The 22,686-nt window shown below is 36.8% G+C and overlaps 1 long non-coding RNA gene across 2 annotated transcripts; it reads right to left on the reverse strand.

The window, feature by feature from the left end:
- Positions 1-14,993: 14,993 nt before the first annotated feature.
- On the reverse strand, positions 14,994-22,429 carry LOC124096392 (uncharacterized). 2 transcript variants are annotated; one of them, XR_006852841.1, is made up of 3 exons: positions 22,144-22,429; positions 18,253-18,341; positions 14,994-16,225 (listed from the first exon to the last, which is right to left on the reverse strand). It is a non-coding gene; the product is annotated as an uncharacterized LOC124096392 (long non-coding RNA). The 2 variants fall into 2 exon arrangements; XR_009227384.1 differs by having other exon boundaries at positions 22,053-22,429.
- Positions 22,430-22,686: the final 257 nt, after the last annotated feature.

Here is a 22,686-nt window from a genome sequence, read left to right on the forward strand (position 1 = left end):
TAATATTCCTGCCTCAGTCTCCCAAGCCACTGAGATTATGTCCTTATTCTTGAAAAGAGTTTTGCTGATTTTCTTTTGGCACTTTGAAGATAATACACCATGGTCTTTTGACTTCCACTCTAGCTGTTGTCAAGTTGTTACTCTAATTACTGATCCTTTGGAATTGAATATTTTTTTCTTTTTAGCTACTTTTGGTTATTCTCTTTTTGGTGTTTTTATTTTACATATTATCTGTACAATATAGATTTCTTTTTATTTATCTTATAGTTCCTTGGATTCATTGAATCACAGAATTGATATTGTCCACAAACTGCAAAAAATTCCCGGTGAATTTATCTCATGAAAAGGTTTCTTGGACACTGGGTTTATAACTCAGTGGTAGAATGTATGCTGAGCATCCATGAGGCCCTGGACTTGATCCCTAGCACCATTAGAAGAGAATAAAAGTAGCTCTCATTATATTAACTCATTCTGAAAAGCTCATTAGATATATTTTACATTTTTCTCATTTCTTGTTCCAAAATGTCATTCTCTTTTACTTTCTGTCTTCTCCCCTTTATGGCTACATTCAGACAATCTTGTTATCAGAGGTGTCTGGTCTGCTGTTGAATCCATCTGCTGAGTTTTTAACTTCAAATATAACCTCCACTTTACATCTGCTATTTTGTAATATTAAAATTTGCTTGGTCATTTTTGACAACCTCTTGTGTCTTCACCTCATTTTCAGTTCCTTCTATTATTTCCTTTAATATATTAAACACATTTAAGATCATATGTCTGCAATTCACAGTAGCTTAACTGTGGAACCAACCTAGATGCCCTTCAGTAGATGAATGGATAAAGAAAATGTGGTACATATACATAATGGAATATTATTCAGCATTAAAAGAAAATAAAATCATGGCATTTTCAGGTAAATAGATGGAGTTGGAGAATGTAATGCTAAGTGAAGTTAGCCAATCCCAAAAAAACCAAATGCCGAATGTTTTCTCTAATTTAAGTTGTTGATTCATAATGTGGTTGGTTTGAGGGGGGGGGGGTGGGGGGTGGGGTGGGGTGCATGGGAGGATTAGATGAACTCTAGATAGGGCCAAGGGGAGGGAGGGGAAGGGAGGAGGCATGGGGGTAAGAAAGGTGGTGGAATGAGATGGACATCATTACCCTAAGTACATGTATGAAGACACAAAAGGTGTGACTCTACTTTGTGTACAAGCAGAGATATGAAAAATTATGCTGTATATGTGTAATATGAATTTTAATGCATTCTGCTGTCATATATAACAAAATAATTTTTAAAAAGAAAAAGAACAAAAAGATCCTGTGTCTGATAATTTGATTATCAGCAGATGTCACAGGCCTCTTTCTGCACTATGTTATCCTGGTAGGGCTTCATTCATTGATGGCTTGAGGTCATGTTATCAATTCATTCTCCTTGAAAAGTTTCTTTGGGAATTCCTTGATGTCTGAATTCAAAGTACATTTTCCCAGACATGCTTATTTCTGCTAATCATTTTGGTATACCATCAACCTAGAGTTTCTAAATTAAATTTTCAACTTGGAGCTACTAGGAACATAGATTATGTGAATCTGGGTTCTCACACTCACTGAAATATCAGTTTATGGAAGGAATTCCCTTTCCTTCCTCTCTTCCTTTTTCCTTCCCCTTCCTTCATTCATCTCCTCTATCTTCTATCTTTCTTTTCCTGTATCCTTAACTTCCCTTCTTTCCTTCCTTCTTCTTTTCCTTTCTTTTCCCTTATCCTTCTCCCTTTCCTTCCTTCCTTCTGACAAAGACTCTCCTATGGTTAAAACTTTAGTCAGGCTCCTGAGTCCTTTCTGACTGGGCTCAAGCGTGGGCTCTCCCTCTTTCCTTGTAGAATCCAGTTTGAGAAGACTCCTGCTAAGTCACTTAAACAAAAATCCCCACCCTTGGTATGTGACCATCTGACCATCCATATCTCAGCACCGTGACTTGTCTTCAGTAATAATCCCATGAAGTCAGTGTGCCCAGAAACTTCCTTGAGGTTCCCTCTAATTTTTCTTTCACTGACTTCCACTCTACTCCTTGGTAAAAAACCTGCACCTGGATGGCACTAGAGCAGATTATGCTTAGTGAAGCTAGCCAATCCCTAAAAAACAAATACCAAATGTCTTCTTTGATACAATGAGAGCAACTAAGAACAAAGCAGGGAGGAAGAGCAGGAAGAAAAGGTTAACATTAAACAGATACATGAGGTGGGAGGGAAAGGGAGAGAAAAGGGAAATTGCATGGTAATAGAGGAAGACCCTCATTGTTATACAAAATTACATATAAGAGGTTGTGAGGGGAATGGGAAAATAAACAAGGAGAGAAATGACTTACAGTAGATGGGGTAGAGAGAGAAGATGGGAGGGGAGGGGAGGGGAGATAGTAGAGGATAGGAAAGGTAGCAGAATACAACAGTTACTAATAGGGCATTATGTAAAAATGTAGATGTGTAACCGACGTGATTCTGCAATCTGTATTTGGGGTAAAATTGGGAGTTCAAAACCCACTTGAATCAAATGTATGAAATATGATATGTCAAGAGCTTTGTAATGTTTTGAACAACCAATAAAAAAAAATCCTGCACCCATCCTTGTTGGATTTGGAGTTGAGTTTGTCTCTCCACCTGGAGGACCTTATGGTAGTGCTCCCTCTACCTATCACCATGGCTCCCCTTTGATGAAGTTTGTCTTACTTACTATCTTTAACAAATGACATGAATAATTTTTCCCTTAACTCCTTCCTTCATATTTTCTCCTGCTCCAAGGCTACAACTGGCAAATAGCCAAGCAATTACCTTCCCTATATGCTTCATTCAGGGGGCTTTAATCTGACTAGTAGGAACCCTAGACCACATGACATGGGACACCAGTATTAGGAAGATGCCCTCAGCATAGATACCACCATAGTTATTGTTTGGTGCCTCCAAGTTCTTACTTACTATCCCCCACATTCAACCCTGTATTTTAAAAGATGTTTTAAAATTTAATTTTAATATATGTATTCTGTACTGGGAAGTTCTTCCTACATAGGTAATATACAGTTTGGCCCCAAATGATAGTGGGATAAATTATGTGATGTTTTAAAAATCTTAGTAAAAGTAATGCAATTGGGGGGGGGTATGTTTTAAAGCTTGAATCATTTTAATCATATTTTTTGGTAACAAAATAAAGAATGTGGCTTCAAAAATCTAATTTTATCTATCACAGAAGCACACAGATCTGTTTATGCTGCAGTTATTCAGAAAAGAAAAACAATATGAATGGGATCTCAGGACTAGGGCCTATGAGGGTATAGAACACAGGGGTAAATTGTTGCTCTCACGAAGTTTGCCTAAAACTGAACTGAAGTAAGAGCAAAACACTCTGATGAGCATTCTCCCAGGCCATCGTGTTGGTGGATTCACTTCCTACATTTTGTTCCTTAAATCTTTATGACAATGCCCCTTGGAATGAAAGCCGAAACAAACAAAAACTGTGAGATGGTAGATCCTAGTTCCCTATTGATAGTAATTCTCAACTTTTACCCTTTACTTCATGAGAAAAAGGCCTCCCAGTTCTTCAGTTCAATGTCTTTTCAGCGGAAGGGCATGTGTTCAGTAAATCTAATATGTTAACTCTGTGAGTTAGAGTTACTGACACTAACAAATAATAACGCTCCACATTGGTGGATGACACATTATTGTTCTTAGAAAAACTCTGAAAAAAGATTACTTTTGTTGAGACTATTATGTGTTGTGGGCAATTTCCTTTAAAAGAAGAAGTCATAGAGGACTGGGGATGTAGCTCAGTGCTTGCCTCCTATGTACAAGGTCCTGGGTTCAATCCTCAGTACCACAAAGCAAAAATATAGAACAACAGAAACTTTACTCATAAGGGTAAAGTAACAAAATAGTGTAATAGTAACAACTTCTGAAATTTTTTATTATATAAATATATATATATTTCTCATAACCCTTAAGGGTGAATATTACTATATTCAGAAACTGTGGATCAGAAAGGTAAAGTGACTTGCCCAAGGTTAAGCTTTTAGGTGGCAGAGTTAGGATAGGAACCATGTCATGATTTGCTTTAGTTTTTGTTATATTTTATGCCAATGCCCCCTTTAATATCTTATATACCTAAAACCACTTAAACATAATCTCTAAGAGCTGGGAGGAACTTCCATAGAAGACCAAGAGTCAAGGCTTCTAATTTCATAAATGAAGAAACCAAGACCCAGAGAAGGGGGTCTTGGTTTCTTCATTTATAAATAATAATCAAAATTACACAATTAGAACTTGGAACATTTGATCAATCTATTTATTGAATGAAAGATTAAATGAATTTGTCAAACATTTATATTAAGCACCTGCTAGGTTCTTTGTGATAGGCCCCTTAAGAACTATGACAACCTAAGAAAAAAATTCTCTGCCTTAAGTAGTTTACTGTACAGTGGGTGGGGGGAGGAAAGAAATGTAATAAACACACAGCTGAAAGCTACACACACATCTTTGGAGAGTCAGGCCATTCTCTAGTAGAGATATGGCTTTCAACTGGTGGGTTTAGAGAAAGTTTTTGACCTGGGTATTGAAGGATGTGTTTCAAAACCTGACTTTGCAATCTATTGTCAATGATGTAAGGTTGCATTTGCATTAGATGTAAGGTCAAATTTGCTTTGTTTCACCTTGTAATTTTTCCTTTGTGTGTATGTGTGTGTGTGTTGGGGGGGATGTCTAGGGATTGAATTTATGACCTCATACATGCTAGGCAAGTGCTCTACCACTAAGCTACAACCCCAGCCCTTTCCTTGGTATTTAAGTTCTTTCACTGTGATTTAATCATATAACGTCTGAGTACACTCTCAGGAAGAAGAGATTCAAGAGAGTTAGTGAAATCCCCTCTTAGTTTTAAAGAGCTCAATATACTTTAGATTTGGATTTCATAACTGAGTAAATTTAGACTTTGAAGGTCTTGCCTCTTCTACATCTCTGACTATTCCTTCTCAGAATCTTTTTTGAGCTTTTTTTTTTTTTTTCTTGCAGTGCTGAGGACTAAACCCAAGGCCAAATACAATTGCTCTATCACTGAGCCATGCCCCCAGCTTGAGCTCATCTTCTTCTATTTCTTCATTATTTTACACCTCAGTTACTATCATTTCTTTTTCCTTTATCATTTTCCTTCCATTATCTTTTTTCTTTTCCATTCTCTCTCTTTCATTACCATTATTTAATTTCCTAATTAAATTTCTTAATTTGAAATCTGTAGTTTGGATGAATATAAAATACAAAGATATATTAATGATGATGAAGATGGAGAATGTAGCCTAGTATTTAAGTGAATAATTTTATAGTCAGATAGTTCTGGACAGCTCTACTGTTTGCAAGCAATGTGATTTGGTGACTTGGGTAAATTAAGCGACTCTTCTTAACTATTTATTTTTTTTCAGCTGTAAAATGTGATAGTAATATGCATTTGTAAAATCAAATTCAATAATCAGTGTAAAAGTCTCTCCCACAGTTCCACAAACCTAAGAAGCAATAGTTATTAGCTATAATTATGCTGAGTGTTATTATTATTATTTTGAGCATGATTTTGATGATGTCTATTTATTGACATCACCTCAGTTGGAAGTTCTAATCCAGCCTTTCTGCTGAGTTTCAGACACAGATATCTGACTGCTGATGCAATGTCTTCCAGGGCACACCCCAGAACCTCTGTGGCTCACCTCTCCATGCAACCATTCTTATCTCAATGGCATCAGCACCTTCCTATCATTTACAGAGAAAACCTTTCCCTGAGCAACAGATAACAAAATTCTGGATCATGCATCCCTCCAACTGCTCCTCTCCTCTTTAACATCTCCAGCTTATGGCTGCCTTCCCATGGGCCACAACTGTCAGTCAGCTTGTGCTTTCTAAAGTGCACATTTAACCATGCGGCTTCCTTGCTTGAGACTGGGGGTCCTGATTGGGATCTGGAGTATGAAGCTCTTCCCATACATGTCCCTTGCCTTACTTCTCAAGTCTGAGTAGCATACATTCTTCTTCCCATGCCCTACTTGCTTTTGAACACACAGTGTGAAAGGGCCACAGGTATCTGAGTCAGCCACTTCCTGAGGTCATGGCTGAGTTGGCATCTTCAGGTAATGCCTTGCTCTTGATTGCCTGGTGCCACCCTTACCCCACCTTATTTACCTGGCAAACACCTGCCTTATCTTCCAGGCATGATTTAGTCATTGCTTTTCTTGTGAGTATTTTCCCAAGTTCCTTGCTTTACAGCTATCTCTCTACTGCTAGATTGAGATCAGAATTTTCACTGCAACATCCAAAGGGTTTTTAAATGTTCCTGGAATAAAAGATATTAGTAGCTAAATGCACTTCCAAAAAAATTAAAATCAAATCAAATCACAGAACCCATTCAGTTCATATTGAAACCCTGACTGGGAAATAGACAGTAAATATTTACAGTTTCTCTGAAAAGCAAGTTCTCCATTGCACGTAGGGGTACAGTTATAATGCAACTTACTCTGAGGTTTACATTGTTCAAAATAAAATTTCTTCTGGGCTTGAGAAACTGTACCCTGTCTTTATGTGTCATGAAAAAGCTCTTCTCCCACCTGATAGTGCTCCCTGGATTAAAGCCAGAGACAGGACATATTCTCCTTGGTTTGGAGTTAGGGACTGCAGTGAGGTCTTTTTCTCTATGAAAGGTAACTTAAAACTGTGGTTTAGAACTCTGATTTATATAACATTATTAAATTGAGTTGAGTCTTACTTAGTTAGACCTATCTCTGTACTTGGGAGATGAAATTTGATCCAAAGTGGCCTCATTCCTTAAACTTAATGTTACCTCCCTTGATATGTAAATAAACTGCAACCTAATCTGAAAGGATACTCTTATAACCAAACGACTTAGTATTAGCCAACCACAGCAGCCATACCTCAGTTAATCAAGGGCTGCCAATTGATCAGACCATGCCCATGTAAGGCAAATGCTGATTGCAGATAATCAGGTGATTTCTTTCTGGAACTTTCTTTTCTCTTGCTATAAACACAGCCTGTACATGCAGTGGGATGGAGCATTTGTAACCAACAGCAATTGGAAATGCTGCTCAGTTCTGCAAACTTTTCTTTGCTCTAGTAAAGTTTGTTGATTTAACTGGTCTTGATTTTTTTTAACAGTATCTTCAACAGAGAACAATGAATGTGTAGGCAAATGACATAAGAAGGCAGTTTTAGGCTTGCAAGGGCAGAAGACTCTTGAGAAGGATGTATGGGAGGAAACTCATGGAGTATGTTTCATGTGCTGATTCCTCTGGCACTGCCTCTAGGCTAAGAGTCTAAAATTGTCTCCACTTAAAGGAGAATTTAGATCCTGTCTTTAGGAAGAAAAGCAGCAAAAAGCTGCTGTTTCTTAAATGCTTTCAGCTCGAAAATAAAGTTTATGTCAAAGAGGCATATTTTGGAGGTGTCACTCTGGTTTCCTTCTGAGAGTTAGTCTCCAGGCAGAATCTTGAAGAATATGTGGGAATTTACCAAGAAGGAGAGGGGAGCAGATGCTCATGGGGAGAACATTAGCAAAGGCTGGGGCCTGTGAGAAAGAATGTTGGGGCTGGGAACTGCAACTTTCTGCAGTGATGGAACTCTTCTGAATCTGTTCTGTCCATCATAGTTACCCCTGGCCACATATGAGGCTGATTTTTTTTTCACCTTGTTTCATTTTAATTAATTTAAATTGAAGTAACACGTGTGCTTAGTGACTACTATCTTGTGAGCACAGATACAAAGGGTATCTCTGAGAGAGTGATGGGAGGGTGAAGCTGGAGGGCTTAGTGGAGTTAGCTTTTTGTTGTTGCTATGTGTGTAATTAGGAGTATAAGAGATGTGGTTTTCAGGCTATGTTCCATGGTTAGTGCTTCGGTAGGGGTAATTCAGGCTACTGGGGCTGGCAGTGGAAGGTGGAGGAGATTCTATTTCCTACTACCAACCTCAGTAGTATGAGTGGCTGGACATCTCATAAGTCCCTTTCCATTGCACAGCTCTGGTTTTATGAGTTTAATATATCAGGGTTTTTTTTTTTTTTTAAATACAGTATTACTGGGGGAGAATGACTTTTTAGGGGATGGTGAGAAATGGAATGACATAAATTTGAGCTTCTGATGGCTCACTTTGGTTAGGAAGGAACTGGAGAACAAGAAAAGAAGTGGGAGTCTGTATTGGCAGTCTGGAAAAGAGGTGGCACTGCCTGAAGCAGAGGGAGGCAGCAGCAATGAAGATGAAGCAGCAAATTTAAGTGAGACTTAGGAGGGACATTAGATGGGCCTTGGTAAGAAGTTACCTATTGGGAGTAAGAGAAGGCCTTCAGGATTACTACGGTGTTTCAGTTGCCAGAGCCGGAATGAATAGAGGTACCCAGATGACACAAGAAGAGAAAAAAAATTAAGAAAAGTACAATGACAAGGCTAATCCAGAACCTTACCCACTGATACCTCCGACTAATCACTACCTGAGTACATTTTTATCATGACTAATAAACAGAGCCAAAGTCAGGTGGGCCATTGATTGCAGACTGTTTCTTACAAGGCTGAGCTGGATTGTGTAGAGATGATTTAAGGACAGGTGGTGGATAGCCACAGACAACCTATAATTACGTTGTCTATCATCAACTTATCATTATCACCAAACAAATCATTAGTATACCAGAGTTTCCAGGTGACCTATTAACCTTCAATGTGGAAATTCAATTCAGAGTCCTAAGAGGGGCTCAGGAGTCTGCAATTTTAGCAATTCACCAGATAATTTTTTTACCTCCTGGAACTGTAAAGCTATCTCCCAGAATGTCACACAAACTTCTAGCCCCCAGACAAGAGAGTCCAGATCAAGGTAGAGGTTTTGAAATAAAAATGAACAGGAGAGTTTCAGGTACCTGGTGGTCTCCAACCTGAGGGTCACTCCTGTTCCACTGGAGAATCAGCAGCAGTGCATGCTCTGAGCCCAGAAAGCAGAACAAATCTGCACCCTTGTACAATGTGAAGGAGGAGAGTGCCTTTGATGGTATGTGCAGGACGAATTTATTGGTAAGTAAGGACATGAGAGACACACCTGGAAACACCTGGAGATGATAAACTTCCCAGGACATCAGGCATCCTGCAAGATCTGGGCCAGACAGTTGCCAAGGGGATGTGTTATGATGGTAACTGTGATCTCATGTTAATCTCTAACTGGGGAAACCTGGAAGCAATCAGGGTGCTGTACAGATGAAGAAGCTGAGCTTCAAGGATCACAGGACTGTCATTTTGTGTTGTCTAAGGTAGCACAGCTGGTTAGAGGAATTCCAACACAGATCTGCCTGACTTCAAAAGTTGAGGTTTTGCAACAGGTGCAATGATGAAAGTTGAAAGTTTTCTATTGGTTCTGAAAATAAAGAAAGAGTGGAACATTCTCCAGCTTTGAACTCACTGCTTTTTTGTTCTTGGCAAAGTTCCCAATGACCTAAGTCAATAAACTATGGCTGAGTTCAAAACAAAGGTTTTTCAAATGGGTGTTGGCAAGAGGCTTAATAATTATTGATAAAGAACTGACTGTGGATACACTTGGCTTAAATGACTTTTACTAATTTTTAAAACAATGTTCTTGGGCGACACATTAATATAAATTTTGAGATGCTGTGTGTATACTAGAAGCACTCTACCATTGAGCTACATATCCAGCCCCATTAATGCAATTCTTGCATAAAAGGAAAAGATAGACAAAAATAGTACAGAACTGGGAAGTCAAACTGTACCTCCTCATATGTCATTCAGAAAGTTTAAATGTCAAATAGAACTAATGTGTAAGTTTTCAACATAGCCTGCAAAATCTTAAAAGACAGGAAAGACAGGTTTTAAATGATGAGAAACAAAACCTTTTCGATCCTATATAAAGAATTGACCACTTCCCTAAAATGTTTTAAGGTTTCCCTAGAGACAAGGTGGAAATCATAATGGAGTGGCATGAATACACTTTAGTTTTGTTTTTTTTTTTTTTTTTTTTTTTTTTTTTTTTTTTTTTTTTTTTAGAGAGAATGAGAGAGGAGAGAGAGAGAGAGAGAGAATTTTAATATTTATTTATTTATTTTTTTAGTTCTCGGCGGACACAACATCTTTGTTTGTATGTGGTGCTGAGGATCGAACCCGGGCCGCACGCATGCCAGGCGAGCGCACTACCGCTTGAGCCACTTCCCCAGCCCCTACACTTTAGTTTTGAATAAGCAAATAGCAGTCAAGAATCTTGACAAGAAGTCCTCATGAACTAAGATTGATGTTCTTTTGGGGGCAATGGAAACATTATGAAATTAGACTATCTGGAACTAGATGATTGAATAACAGTGTGGATCTACTAAAAACCACTGAATTTTGAACTTTAACAGTGTGAATTTTATATAATGAATTATATTTCACTAAAGCATTTATGAAATAAGATAGTAATAAGATATGGAAAGATTCAGTCACAAAACACATACATATACAATACAAAACTTTAAACCCGTTTAACTGGAAATTGAAAGATATGTTTGCCACAGTGAACCAAAGTTAATTGCACAGAAGATTTGTTTAAATCTTTGAACAACATGAAAAAGCAAGGGGAAAAAATGCCCCAAATAAACCAAGACATTCCAATAACAGAATCCATCAACACCACAGTGGAAGAAATGTCAGAGAAGAAGTTTAGAATGTACATGGTTAAACTGATCTGCAAAGTAAAGGACAGTGTAAGGAGTGAAATCAGAGAGAAAATACAGGAAGTGAAAGATTACTTCAATAAAGAGAGATAGATTCTGAAAAAAAACCACACAAATAAAAACAACAAGTAGAAATCCTCAAAACAAAGGAATCAATAAATCAAATTAAGAATTCAATTGAAAGCATTACCAACAGACTGGATCACTTGGAATACAAAGTGTCAGGCAATGAAGACAAAATATATAATCTTAAAACAAAGTTGACTGTGGAGAAAAGATGTTAATAGACCATGAATAGAACTTCCAAGAAATATGGAATAACCTGAAAAGAGAAAATTTGAAATTTATTGGAATAGATGAAGGCTTGGAGATACAAAACAAAGGAATGCATAATCTTTTCAGTAAAAACAATGTCAGAAAATTTCCCAAACCTAAAGAATGAAATGGAAAATCAAATACAGGAAGTTTACAGAATCCCAAATACACAAAGTTACAAGAGACCCACATGAAGGCATGTTAGTATGAAAATGCCCAACATACAGAATAAGCATAGAATTTTAAAGGCTTCCAGAGAAAAACAACAGGTAACATTAGGTAGAAACCAATCCAGATCTCAGCTGATCTCTCAACCCAGACCCTCAAAGGTAGGAAAGTCTTGGAATAATATATACCAAGTTCTGAAAGGAAATGGATGCCAACCAAGAATACTATACCCAGTAAAATTAAGCTTCAGAATTGATGATGAAATAAAAATCTTCCATGATAAAAGTTAAGATAATTCACTACTAGAAAACCTGCACTACAAAACATAGTCAATAAGATATTTCATGAGGAAGAAAAGTGAAAACCAGCAAAGGAAGGAACCATGCTAAAAGAATAGTCAATCAAATGAGAAACTAATTCAACTTTAAAACCAGGGAGATTTTTCAAGATGGCAGAATAGAGGGGTCACTTTCCTGGCTGCTCCATAGAGTGAAACCAAAAAAAGCAGACAGGAAGCTTCTCAGCAAGGTGGGTGAACAAAAAGAAAAGCAGGGGGAATTTGCTGGAATTTAAAACTGGAAATTCAAATCAGACTGGGGACTCAGGAAGTTAGTATAATAAAATAAGGAAGAAATCCCCAGTGACACAGCTGCTGCTGCAGCTGGGCTGGAGTGGTCCCTCCATGAGCATAGTGGAGGGATAAGGAAATTAAAGGAACCCATATTTTGGGGAGGCCCTAGGTGTATTTGGATATGAAGTATTTAGCGATCAAGGACATTGCCCAGCAAACCTGAAAGATGCACTGCACAATATACATGTGTGTGGAAAGAGAACACCATTTCTCCAGGTAGCATGCAGAAGACAAAGGAAGAAACCATTTTGCAATCACTGCATGGGAACTGGCAGCTGAGGAAGCCAATTTGTGGCAAACCTTAGATTGGCCTGAAATAAAGGTCCAGTAAATACATAACTGCACAGCATGTAGTGTGCTTAAGTGACAAGGAGGAAAATCAAATGTGGAGAGTGGTTTACACAGGGACAACCTACCTGGCTCTATCCATCTCAGCTCTAATACAATGACTTGCAGATCGTTGGGGAGAGATGTATCTAGCCAGAAACTTAGAAGGACAGGGTTCGGAAAGATTGGAGACTGAACCCAAGACCAGGAAATGTGAGGCCCGAAGGTAATATATGGAACTAAGAATTGGGTCCCCCTACTATATGAGTGGAACCTAGGGGAGATCCCTGGTGCATGGCTTTCCAGCATGGACCAGCACGTATTTGGTGCTGGAGGTGTGTTGATTTAAAATCTCCAGACCAATTGGCATTCAGTAAAGAGCCTGGAGCCCACCTAAGCAAAACCTTTTCCAATGGTATTAATTTTTTTGTTCTTTTTTTCTTGATTAGACTTGTTTGATTTTTATCAAATTTTAGCTGTATTATTTCTCTATTTCATATATTTCTGCTCTTACTCTTATTTTTTCCTTCCTATACATAATTTGAAAATGATTTGATTGTTATTGTAGCTTCTCTCTGATACAAGTACTTTAAGTTATAAATGTTTATCCCAGAGATCCTGATATTTTAAACTTTTATTATCACTTAGTTCAAAGTGCTTTTTATTTACTTTTATTGTGCTTTCCTCCTTGACCTTGAGATATTTATAAGTGTGCCATTTAGTGGGGGTAGGGTTCTATATATCTTAAGGTGATTGATTTCTAATGTAATAAATCATGCAGGAAACACAGTCTGCATGATTTTAAATTTTTTTAAAAAGTAATGGAAATGCTTTTATATTGATTGTATTGGTTAAACACATGTCAAAACTAATCAAATTGCATTCTTCAAAATATGTGCATTTTATTGCACTTCAATTTTACCTCAATAAAGCTACGGAGGAAAAAAAAAACTACTCTGAGATTTCATCTCACATCATTTAGAATGGCAATTATCAAAAATACAAGTAACAATAAATGTTCAGGATGTGGAGAAAAGTTACACTCTTACATTGCCAATGGCACTGCAAATTGGTGCAACCACTCTGGAAGGCAGTATGGAGATTACTCAGAAAACTTGGAATGGAACCACTATTTGACTTAGTTATCCCACTCTTTGGCATATCCCCCAAAGGACTTAAAATCAGCATATTATAGTGATGCAGCCACATCAATGCTCATAGCAGTTCAATTCACAATAGCTAAGGTATGGAACCAACCAACCTTCAATAGGTGAATGGATAATGTGTACATATACACAATAGAATATTACTCAGCCATAAAGGAGAATGAAATTGTGGCATTTGCCAGTAAATGGATGGAAATGAAGGCTGTCATGCTAGGTGAAGTAAGCCAATCCCCCAAAAAACAAATGCTGAATGTTCTCTCTGATACATGGATGCTGACTCACAATAGGCAGAGAAAGGGAGGTTCACCAGATTAGACAGGGCAGGGGGTGACGGGCGGAAGGGGAGGATAGAAATGGGAAAGACAGTAGAATGAATTCTTATGTTCCTATATGAATTAATGACTGTTGTAACTTCACAACATGTACAACCACAAGAATGGGAAATTATACTCTATGTATGTATGATATGTCAAAATACATTCTATTGTCATGTATAACTAAAAAGAACAAATAAAAAATGAATCAAAAATAAAAAAAGGAAATCATGAGTTAAAAGAAAAGGAGTTGGAAGTTATAACAAGGAGCAACACATAAATAACAACATTCCAGAAGAGCAAAATATATGGAGTTTTAAAATTCATTTGGCAATTGCCCTATTCATGGAAATGCAAGGGATTTTCAAAATAGACAAAACAATCTTGAAAAAGAGCAAAGTTGGAGGACTCACACTTTAAAATTCATTACAAAATGTCGGTGGCCAAGACACTGTTTTGCTAGCATGAGGAAAGACACATGGATTGATGGAATACAACTAGCAGTCCAGAAACAGAACTCTATGCAGAGAACAGCAGGGAGGCTCCTCAAAAGAGTAAAAATAGAACTACCCAGTGATCCAGCCATTTCACCTCTGGGTCTATAGCCACAGGAATTGAAATCAGTATCTCAAACAGACATCTGCACCCCAGGTATTGCAGTGTTATTTACTATAATCAAAACAGGGAAGAAACCTAAATGTCCATTAAAGTTGATTGGGTAAAAAAAGTGTGATGCATACATAAAATGGGGTGCTGTTCCATCAAGGAAGAAGAACCTGCCATTTGGGACAACTGGGATAAAACTAGAGGACGTTATGCTGAGTGAAATAATCCAAACACAAACACTACATGATCCCACTTATTTTTTAAATTTAATTTTCTTTATTGTATCTTTCTTTTTCAGGTGGTTTACAATTAGCAATGTGATCTCATGTTTATGATGAATTCAAAATAGTCAAACTCATAAAAGCAGAGAGGAAAAGGGTGGTTTCCAGAGGCTATGGTGAGGAGAAAAAGGGAACTAATAAGAAAAGGTTACTAAATTTCATTTATGCAAAATGAATAATCCCTAGACATCTGGAGTATAGCATACTGCCTTTAATTAATAATATAGTACTCTATACTTAAAAACTGAATGCCAGTGTAGATCTTGTGTTAATTGTTTCTCTCTCTCTCTCTCTCTCTCTCTCTCTCTCTCTCTCTCTCACACACACACACACACACACACATTCACACACACTAAAGAGAATGGGTGGTTTTGGAGGTCATATATACTTATCTCCAAACTCATCAAGTTATATAAGATAAAATATAAAGCATTTTATATGCCAATCATACTTCAATAAAGAGGCTTACAAACAATAAGTTTATTCATTTATGGTCAATTGATTTTAAACAAGACTGCCAAGACAATTTAATAAGAAAAGAATACTTCCAAATATGGTGCTATGATATGTGATATGAATATCAACCCACCTATGCAAGAGGATAAATTGGATCTTTACTTCAAGCCATATTCAAACACTAACTTGAAATGGACTATGGACCTAAATTAAAGAGCTGAAACTATACACCTCATTAAAAAACATAGGACTAATTTTATGGCCTTTGATAATCAGTGATTTCTTAACAGCAAAAGTACAGCAACAAAAGAAAAAATAATTAACTGAGTTGTGTCAAAATTAAAAAGTTTTGTATCACAAATGATGTCTCCATAACAGTAAAAAGACAACCCATGAAATGGGAGAAAATATTTGCAAATCACCTACCTGATAAGGGACTTTGTTAATCTATCTTTTGTTATAGGGGCTTAGTCTGTTAGAAATATTGGGGTGCTGCAAGAAATCTTGCATATGCTCAAAAGTTATTCAGCCAGGCAAACTCTACTTCTGCAGAAGGGTGTGCTATTGAACAAAGTCTGGAAAGAAAGCACACCTGGGTCGACAGTCCACTGGTTTTTTAACCCTAATGCAGCACTGCTGCTTGCTCTGATAGGAGGAGCTCTGGGTTACAATCTACACAATTGGCTAATTTTAAAATTGGGGAGGCTGTAGGAAGCACTAAAGTTAAGGCTATGATTGGATCTTACCCCAATTTTACATTTAAGGCTAAGTATTATATTCTGAAAACAGACCACCAGACTTTCTATTTCCCCCAAGCATTCCCCCCCGCCACTTTTTTAAAATACCTTTCAGTCTCATTGTCATTTTTGTTCTTCTAACCTTTCATATTGCCATTCTTTTCTTTTTTTTCTTAGTTTTTGGCGGACACAACATCTTTGTTTGTATGTGGTGCTGAGGATCGAACCCACGCCGCACGCATGCCAGGCGAGTGCGCTACCGCTTGAGCCACATCCCCAGCCCCCCATATTGCCATTCTTCCTAGCCATAGTAACTTTCTGAAGTAGAGAACGCTGATGGTAATGAGTTCTCCCCTTTTTAGCAGTTCAGATAGCTGTCCTGGTGATCAGGGGCACTTGGTAAGGTTCTTTCCAGCTCAGTTGAGGCTTGTCTTCTTTCCAGGTTTAAAATCAAGTTGCCAGGTGGGAAGTGATGAAATGCCAACCCCAGAGGAGGAGTCTGAGCAGCAGGTCATGATGATCATACCAGCAAAAAGAAGAGAAAGAAAGAAACACAGAGAGGTCTTAAATTGACTCAGAACAAACTTGTGACACAGAGTTTTTGTGCTAAATATCAGACACTCCTGTATAAAAACCTTCCCTTTATAACCTCCCAACTTTACCTACTTTTGGGGGGACTGATCTAAATGTACGCCTCAAGTTACGTAAGAGAACCACTGTCTTTTCTTTTAAAAGGAAAGACGTGTATGGCTGTGCTTTGATTGTACTCTCCTGCCAGGTGTTTAAAATCAAGTTGGTCAACACTGACCTTTTCCTATGTGTTGTAAGAGCCAGCTGATATCTGTTGGCTATCACTCTTGGGAATTGTGAGAAGCCTCTTGGCTCCTTTCGCCGCCTTCTATCAGTTGTGCCATCTGCCAGGATGGGTCGGAATCTTGCTGACTACATATAACTTCCCTTGGAAGCATCAGGGACATTTCCTTCTCCCATGACCCTGCTCTTTGCAGAATGTGCACTGGTTGGCTTCTGTTGCCTAGGATACTTATGATCCATCTGATCAGGAGGTCAGGGGAATCATGGGATATGCAAGCCCAGAGAAAGGTCATACTATTCCCTCAATCTTGGTTGACATTAGAGGGCACGGGCCAAAAAATATTGCTGCTTTTTCCTTGGCCCTTTTTCTTCCTTGACTTTGGTCTCCAAATTTTGGACAGCCAGCAGGTAAGATTCACCAGTATTGAAGTCAAACTACTGGGTTTTAACTTCAATGTTTATAATTTTATAGTTACTCCTTCCATTTAATTGGGGTCAATATTAGCACCAGAAGTAAGGTTTATATCCTGTCTGTCCTATAGGTGATGGCTTATTATCTCAAATTAAATCAAGTTGTTCTCTTAGAGGAAGTACTTTTACAAAACACTAACAGGCAACAGTTACAAAATCTTACAGGAAAATATAAAATGAAGTTAACAAGAGCAAAAACATATTCAGTTTGTATAATAGCTACAAACCAAGAAACATGATTTCTATAACATTGCTAATATATCTTTGTTATCTATTTTGCCTCCACAAAGACCCATAAATTTATCAACTCAATCACATACAAAATCCTTTATAAATTTTACTTTCTTTTGAAACTCTTTTACAACCTTAAATACATTTTATAATTCATCCAAACCTTTACTTAAGTTTTAAGTTTTGTACTATATCTCCAATTTTTTATTGAGATCACAGGAATCTTTGCAACAAAAATCTATCCTTTGAGCATAACTTTAAATAGCCTTAAGTCTATCCTACTTTGGTGCCATCCTAACATGCAATAAGGTGAGAGGCAGAGCCTTATATTAGGTGAGGAAAGGCTCTTGATTAATCTTAGGTAAAGTGTTTTTGTTCTGAAGTTGATCTTTGCCTCTTTCGTAGTAAATGTCATTTTACAAAATTTTCATATATTGTTTCCTGAGTCTATGAGAGTATAAGTTTATATAATACATTACATGTGAAAAATGAATCAAACAAAAGCAAAGAGAGCTTTTAATGTACCTTTTTTGAAAAAAGTGGCAAAATGTTTTTATGTTCCACATTATTAACCTTTAAGTAAATCAGGCTTTTCTGATTACCTTTCAAAAATATATTTATATTACCATCCCAGTGTACATAGTAGCACAAGATCTTTATATATTGCTTATGAATGACAGGTTATTTTTATGCAATTACAAAATGTTAATGACATAAATAAATTCCCAACTTAATTTGTTATTTTTATGTAAGTCTGAAAGAGACTATCACTACACACAGCTTTAGTTTGAAGAATATCAGTTTGATAAATTGCTCTCCTAAGTTTTATATTTTAAAAGACTGTTCACTTGGGGAAAATGAAAACATCTCACAGTTACATTGATGTCCTGATATTAACTAAGTTTAACTTTCAAAAGAAATTAGAATCTATTATTTAGGGTAACTATAATCAGAGGCCTGCATATGTTAGCAACACTGACAAAAATCAAAGTATAACTTTAAATCTCTTACATGGTTAGGAAACAGTGTTGATGATCAGAAATAGACTTAGTCAAAGCAAATGGATATAAGCCAGGTCTTCATATGACAGTGTGGCCTTCCTATGTCAGATACAATGTATAAAAGAGAGTACTTATTAATTACTTTGCCAATAAACCTACATAGACTTTAATTTTACAAAATTGTACATTAACACTTAAACAAGGCTCAAACAGTTCTCAGATGTATATGTATCTGCTCACACATATTTAAGATGTCAACTATATTGTAATAACCTAAAATAACAGTTGTTTATTCAACCAGTTACAAAGCAATCACTTGAAAAACTTTTTTTTTTTTTTTTTTTTAATGGAGTGTTTATCCATGTCTTTTTTTTTTTAATTTTTTATTGTTGGCTGTTCAAAACATTACATAGTTCTTGATATATCATATTTCACAATTTGATTCAAGTGGGTTATGAGCTCCCATTTTTACCCCATATACAGATTGCAGAATCATATCAGTTACACATCCATTGATTTACATATTGCCATACTAGTGTCTGTTGTATTCTGCTGCCTTTCCTATCCTCTACTATCCCCCCTCCCCTCCCCTCCCCTCCCCTCCCCTCTTCTCTCTCTGCTCCCTCTACTGACATTCGTTTGTCCCCCTTATATAAAACAGGTATAAATGCTAATGCATTTAAGACTTAATTTCCCTAAATAATAAAACCTAACAGATAGAAGAAATTATTTTGATAGATAAGAGCAGATTGATGTTTTAAGGAGCCCTTGTTTCTAAACAGAGAATTAGCACATTAAAAGTAAACTTATTAAAAAAAAAAACACCTTGAATAACTTTAGCTGATTGTGCTGATTGTAGCCAACTTAATCACATACATGAACACTTTGATATTGACCTTCCATAAACCTTTTGGAACTTTAACATTCTACAACTTGTTTACAGCCCTACTCTTGCCCTCTTATATCTTGGACATTAGCATAGGAGTATTCTTTACCATTCCTTCTGATTTTCCATACTAAAATATATTTCCATAAATATAACTTTCTTATATCTGTTTCTAGTTTCAAATCTTTTATTAAATTTATATTCTGAAACAATCCTTAGAAAATTCCTGAGTTTAAACAAATTTCTCCTTTTAAATAAGGTGAAATACTTTGTTTCACAGTACTTAAAACACAACTGAAACACTTTTACTCTTTGCCTAAAGAATTATACCTATTAAAATTTTAACTCTTAGAAACCTTACTTTCAGTGAAAACCCAGAAACAATGCAGTCTTAAACTGTTATCCCATTTACACACAACTTATAAAAACACATCTAATAGATCCAATATATTGTCTTATAGTTTTCAAGAAGCCAAGAATACTTGAATTTATATTTAGCAGTTGCTGTTATTTTTAACTTTGCAAAATAATCAGATGTCTTTTCTAACAAACACATTTATGAAGACTAATCACATTTATATCAAAACTTATTTACACATTTTTAATTTAGGTTGCCCATGAAAACCAGGGTATCATATAAGTCTAGTTAACACTTTAAGTCAGTTATTCCTACAAAGAAAAATCCTTAAGAACAATGGAAATTGCACTCGACATTTATAGAAACTAAATTTTCTTGATTGGCTGGTCAGCTAGAAAAGCTTGTGGGTTAATAGTTTAAAAGACATCTTTACTCTTTATCTATTTAACCAATTTAAATTAAATTTTTTCTTAAAGATTTATATTTTAAAAGACTTGTACACTTGGAGAAAATGAATACATCTCACAGTTACAAAAGTCATTTGAATCCATTTTTTTAAAAAATGTATGAACTCTCATTTACTTATACGCCAATTTTGGTACCATGTAAATGATAAATAGACAAAAACACATATGTAGGCATACAATACAAGAGTGTGCACAAATATACATAAAAACCTACAGGGAATAAAGATTTTATAACTTTTCCTTGAATAATTGAATAATTGAATAAAAGACAGCAGGAAAAACAGAAGGCTAAAAATTCCATTTAGACAAAACAAGACTAATTGGAATGCAATATTCATTTAGGTGTACAGGTCCAAATGTAAATTCACCATAAAAACAATGAACTCAGACAAGACTGATGTTCTGAAAGAAAAGAAAGAAAGAGAGAGAGAAAGAAAGAAAAAAATGATATAGCCGTAATTACTTGTGGAAAGGAGAATATGGAACATCTATCCAGTCACAGTGCACTTTTGGATCAGATTAGAGTAGTCCAGATATTTAAAGAATGTGAGGTTCCATGAGTTCCTCAGGAAAAAGTTCTCAAGGAAATGGAGACTTGTCTCCATATAAGGATCTTTCCATTTCTCTAGTTATAGCATTTATTTTCTCCTTTTTCCTCCCGTGGTCCTTTGGTCTGTTGTTTCTTATGGTATCTTGAGTGGGGTTCTTTCTTTACCTGGTTTTTAGGACCTGTTTTTCTTTGGTTACTTATTCTATAATGGAGAGCATAATTTTTTAGCCTTATGTCTCTTTTCTCTTCATCCCTTTTTGCATAAACTTTTTGAGCTTCCCTCAATAATTTCTCTAAACTTGTATCCTGCCAATTTTCTAATTTCTGTACTTTTCTTGCAGTATCAGGCCAACCATTAGTCACAAAATGTAGCTTTAACATTTTTTGCCCTAAGTGGTCATCAACATATAATCCAGAATATTTTCTCATCTCTTCCTTCAATCTATTTAAAATTCTGTTGGCCCTTCATTTCTTCCTTATTTTATATCAAAAGCCTTGCCTATGTTTTGGGATCGAGGGACTGCCTTCCTTGTTCCCTTTACAATTAAATCTCTAAGATCTCTCACGTGTCCCCTATGTATTTAATAATTATTATCTCAGAGGGGCTCTTGATTTGGGAATTTTACAGCAGCAGGTGGGAAGAACCTCAGATCAGGCTGAATGTTCACATCCTCAAGCTGCCGATGCTTCTTTGGGAATCTATTCCTCGTTCCTTCAATATTATTCAATATGGACATAAGCTTGATCTGGGCGTAAAGTTGGGGGTTGAGGGATTGGTTTAATTGGTCTGGAACCTCATGTGGTCTCCCAACACATACTGTAGTTCCCATTTAAGTTGTTTTTTTTTTTTTTTTTTTCAAATCAGAGCTAGTTAAAGTATAAACACAATTTCTCCCCCTCGGAGCCTCACATTAAGGAAACAGGGTGGATAGAGGAAGGAAAGGAGCCAGATTTTTTCTCTCCCTGGGGAAAGGGGAACTTTGAGTATCCTGTTTGCATTGTTCTAATTTTTTTTTTTTTTCAATTGTCTAGGCAAGGAAGGATTCAAGGCGCTGGGGAGAGGTAGAAGTCCCTGTTTGGGCTCTGGTTTCTCTCCGCCCTCTTCTGAAACCTTCCTGGGGGAAGACAAGTTAAGGGATCCCATTCATTTGATTCTTCCTTCCGAGTCTTTCTAGTTTTGTCCTCATTTTTAGTAAATTTAAGAGGAAAGAGGACTACAAAGAACATAATCTATCTCTGCCTGGCTACCAGACATTTTATCATTTACATATTCTCTCAATAATAGAAATTTGCAACAATCTTTGGCCAAACTACTGAAGGCTTTAAGATAGGTTCCTGAGTCCAAATGAAACAACAGTATTTTTATCATTTTTGCCCCACCCCCTCCCTAGGACTATCTTTCCAATATTTTAACACAAGACCCAAGAAGGCTCTCTGGGGGAATTTTGGTGTCTTTTCCCTGGCCGACATCCTCTTTCTCTAGACTTGAGTTTTTAATGTGGAGGCTCAACCCCCGTTATGGAGATTTCTTGCACTATGTCTTACTCACCCTCAGACAACCTCAGGGATGTCTCAACCACCAAGGAAGTACTTCTTTTTTGAGAATAGATTTTCCTACTTTGGTCCGTTCACAGAATTACCTGGTTGACTGCTCTGCTTACTTGGGCTCTTTGCAGCATTGCCCATCAACTTGGTTTTGAGTCTGTTATTGGCTTCAGCAGTTGCAGGTTTCCCCCCACCACTTTGAGGCCACCACAAAAAGGCAGTGGGATATGTCTCCATGACCCCCTGGGTGGTGTAGTTTTCCAGACAAGCCCCCAAGATTATTGCCTGTTAGAAATATCCAGTTGCCGCAATAAATCAGGAACATGCTCAAAAATTAATCCACAAGGCAAACTGCACAAGGGGCATGCTACAGGAAAAAAAAATCTGGCAAGAAAGCAGGCCTGAGCAGACAGTCTGCCTGTTTTTATCCCCAGTGCAGGCATTACCCTTTGCTCTCATAGGAGGAACTGGAGTTACAATCTATGCGATTGGCTAATTTTAAAATTGGGTTTGGCAAAAGAAAGACTATCGTTAAAATGGCTATAATTGAATCTTACATCCCAATTTTACATTTAAGGCTAAATAGTGTATTCTGGAAATGGACCACAGGACTTTTCTATTTCTCACAATTCCGACCA

Source organism: Marmota monax, unplaced genomic scaffold (genome assembly GCF_021218885.2).
Source record: "Marmota monax isolate L192 unplaced genomic scaffold, Marmota_monax_Labrador192_F-V1.1 WCK01_AAM20220418_F8-fsc00030, whole genome shotgun sequence".
NCBI lineage: Eukaryota > Metazoa > Chordata > Mammalia > Rodentia > Sciuridae > Marmota > Marmota monax.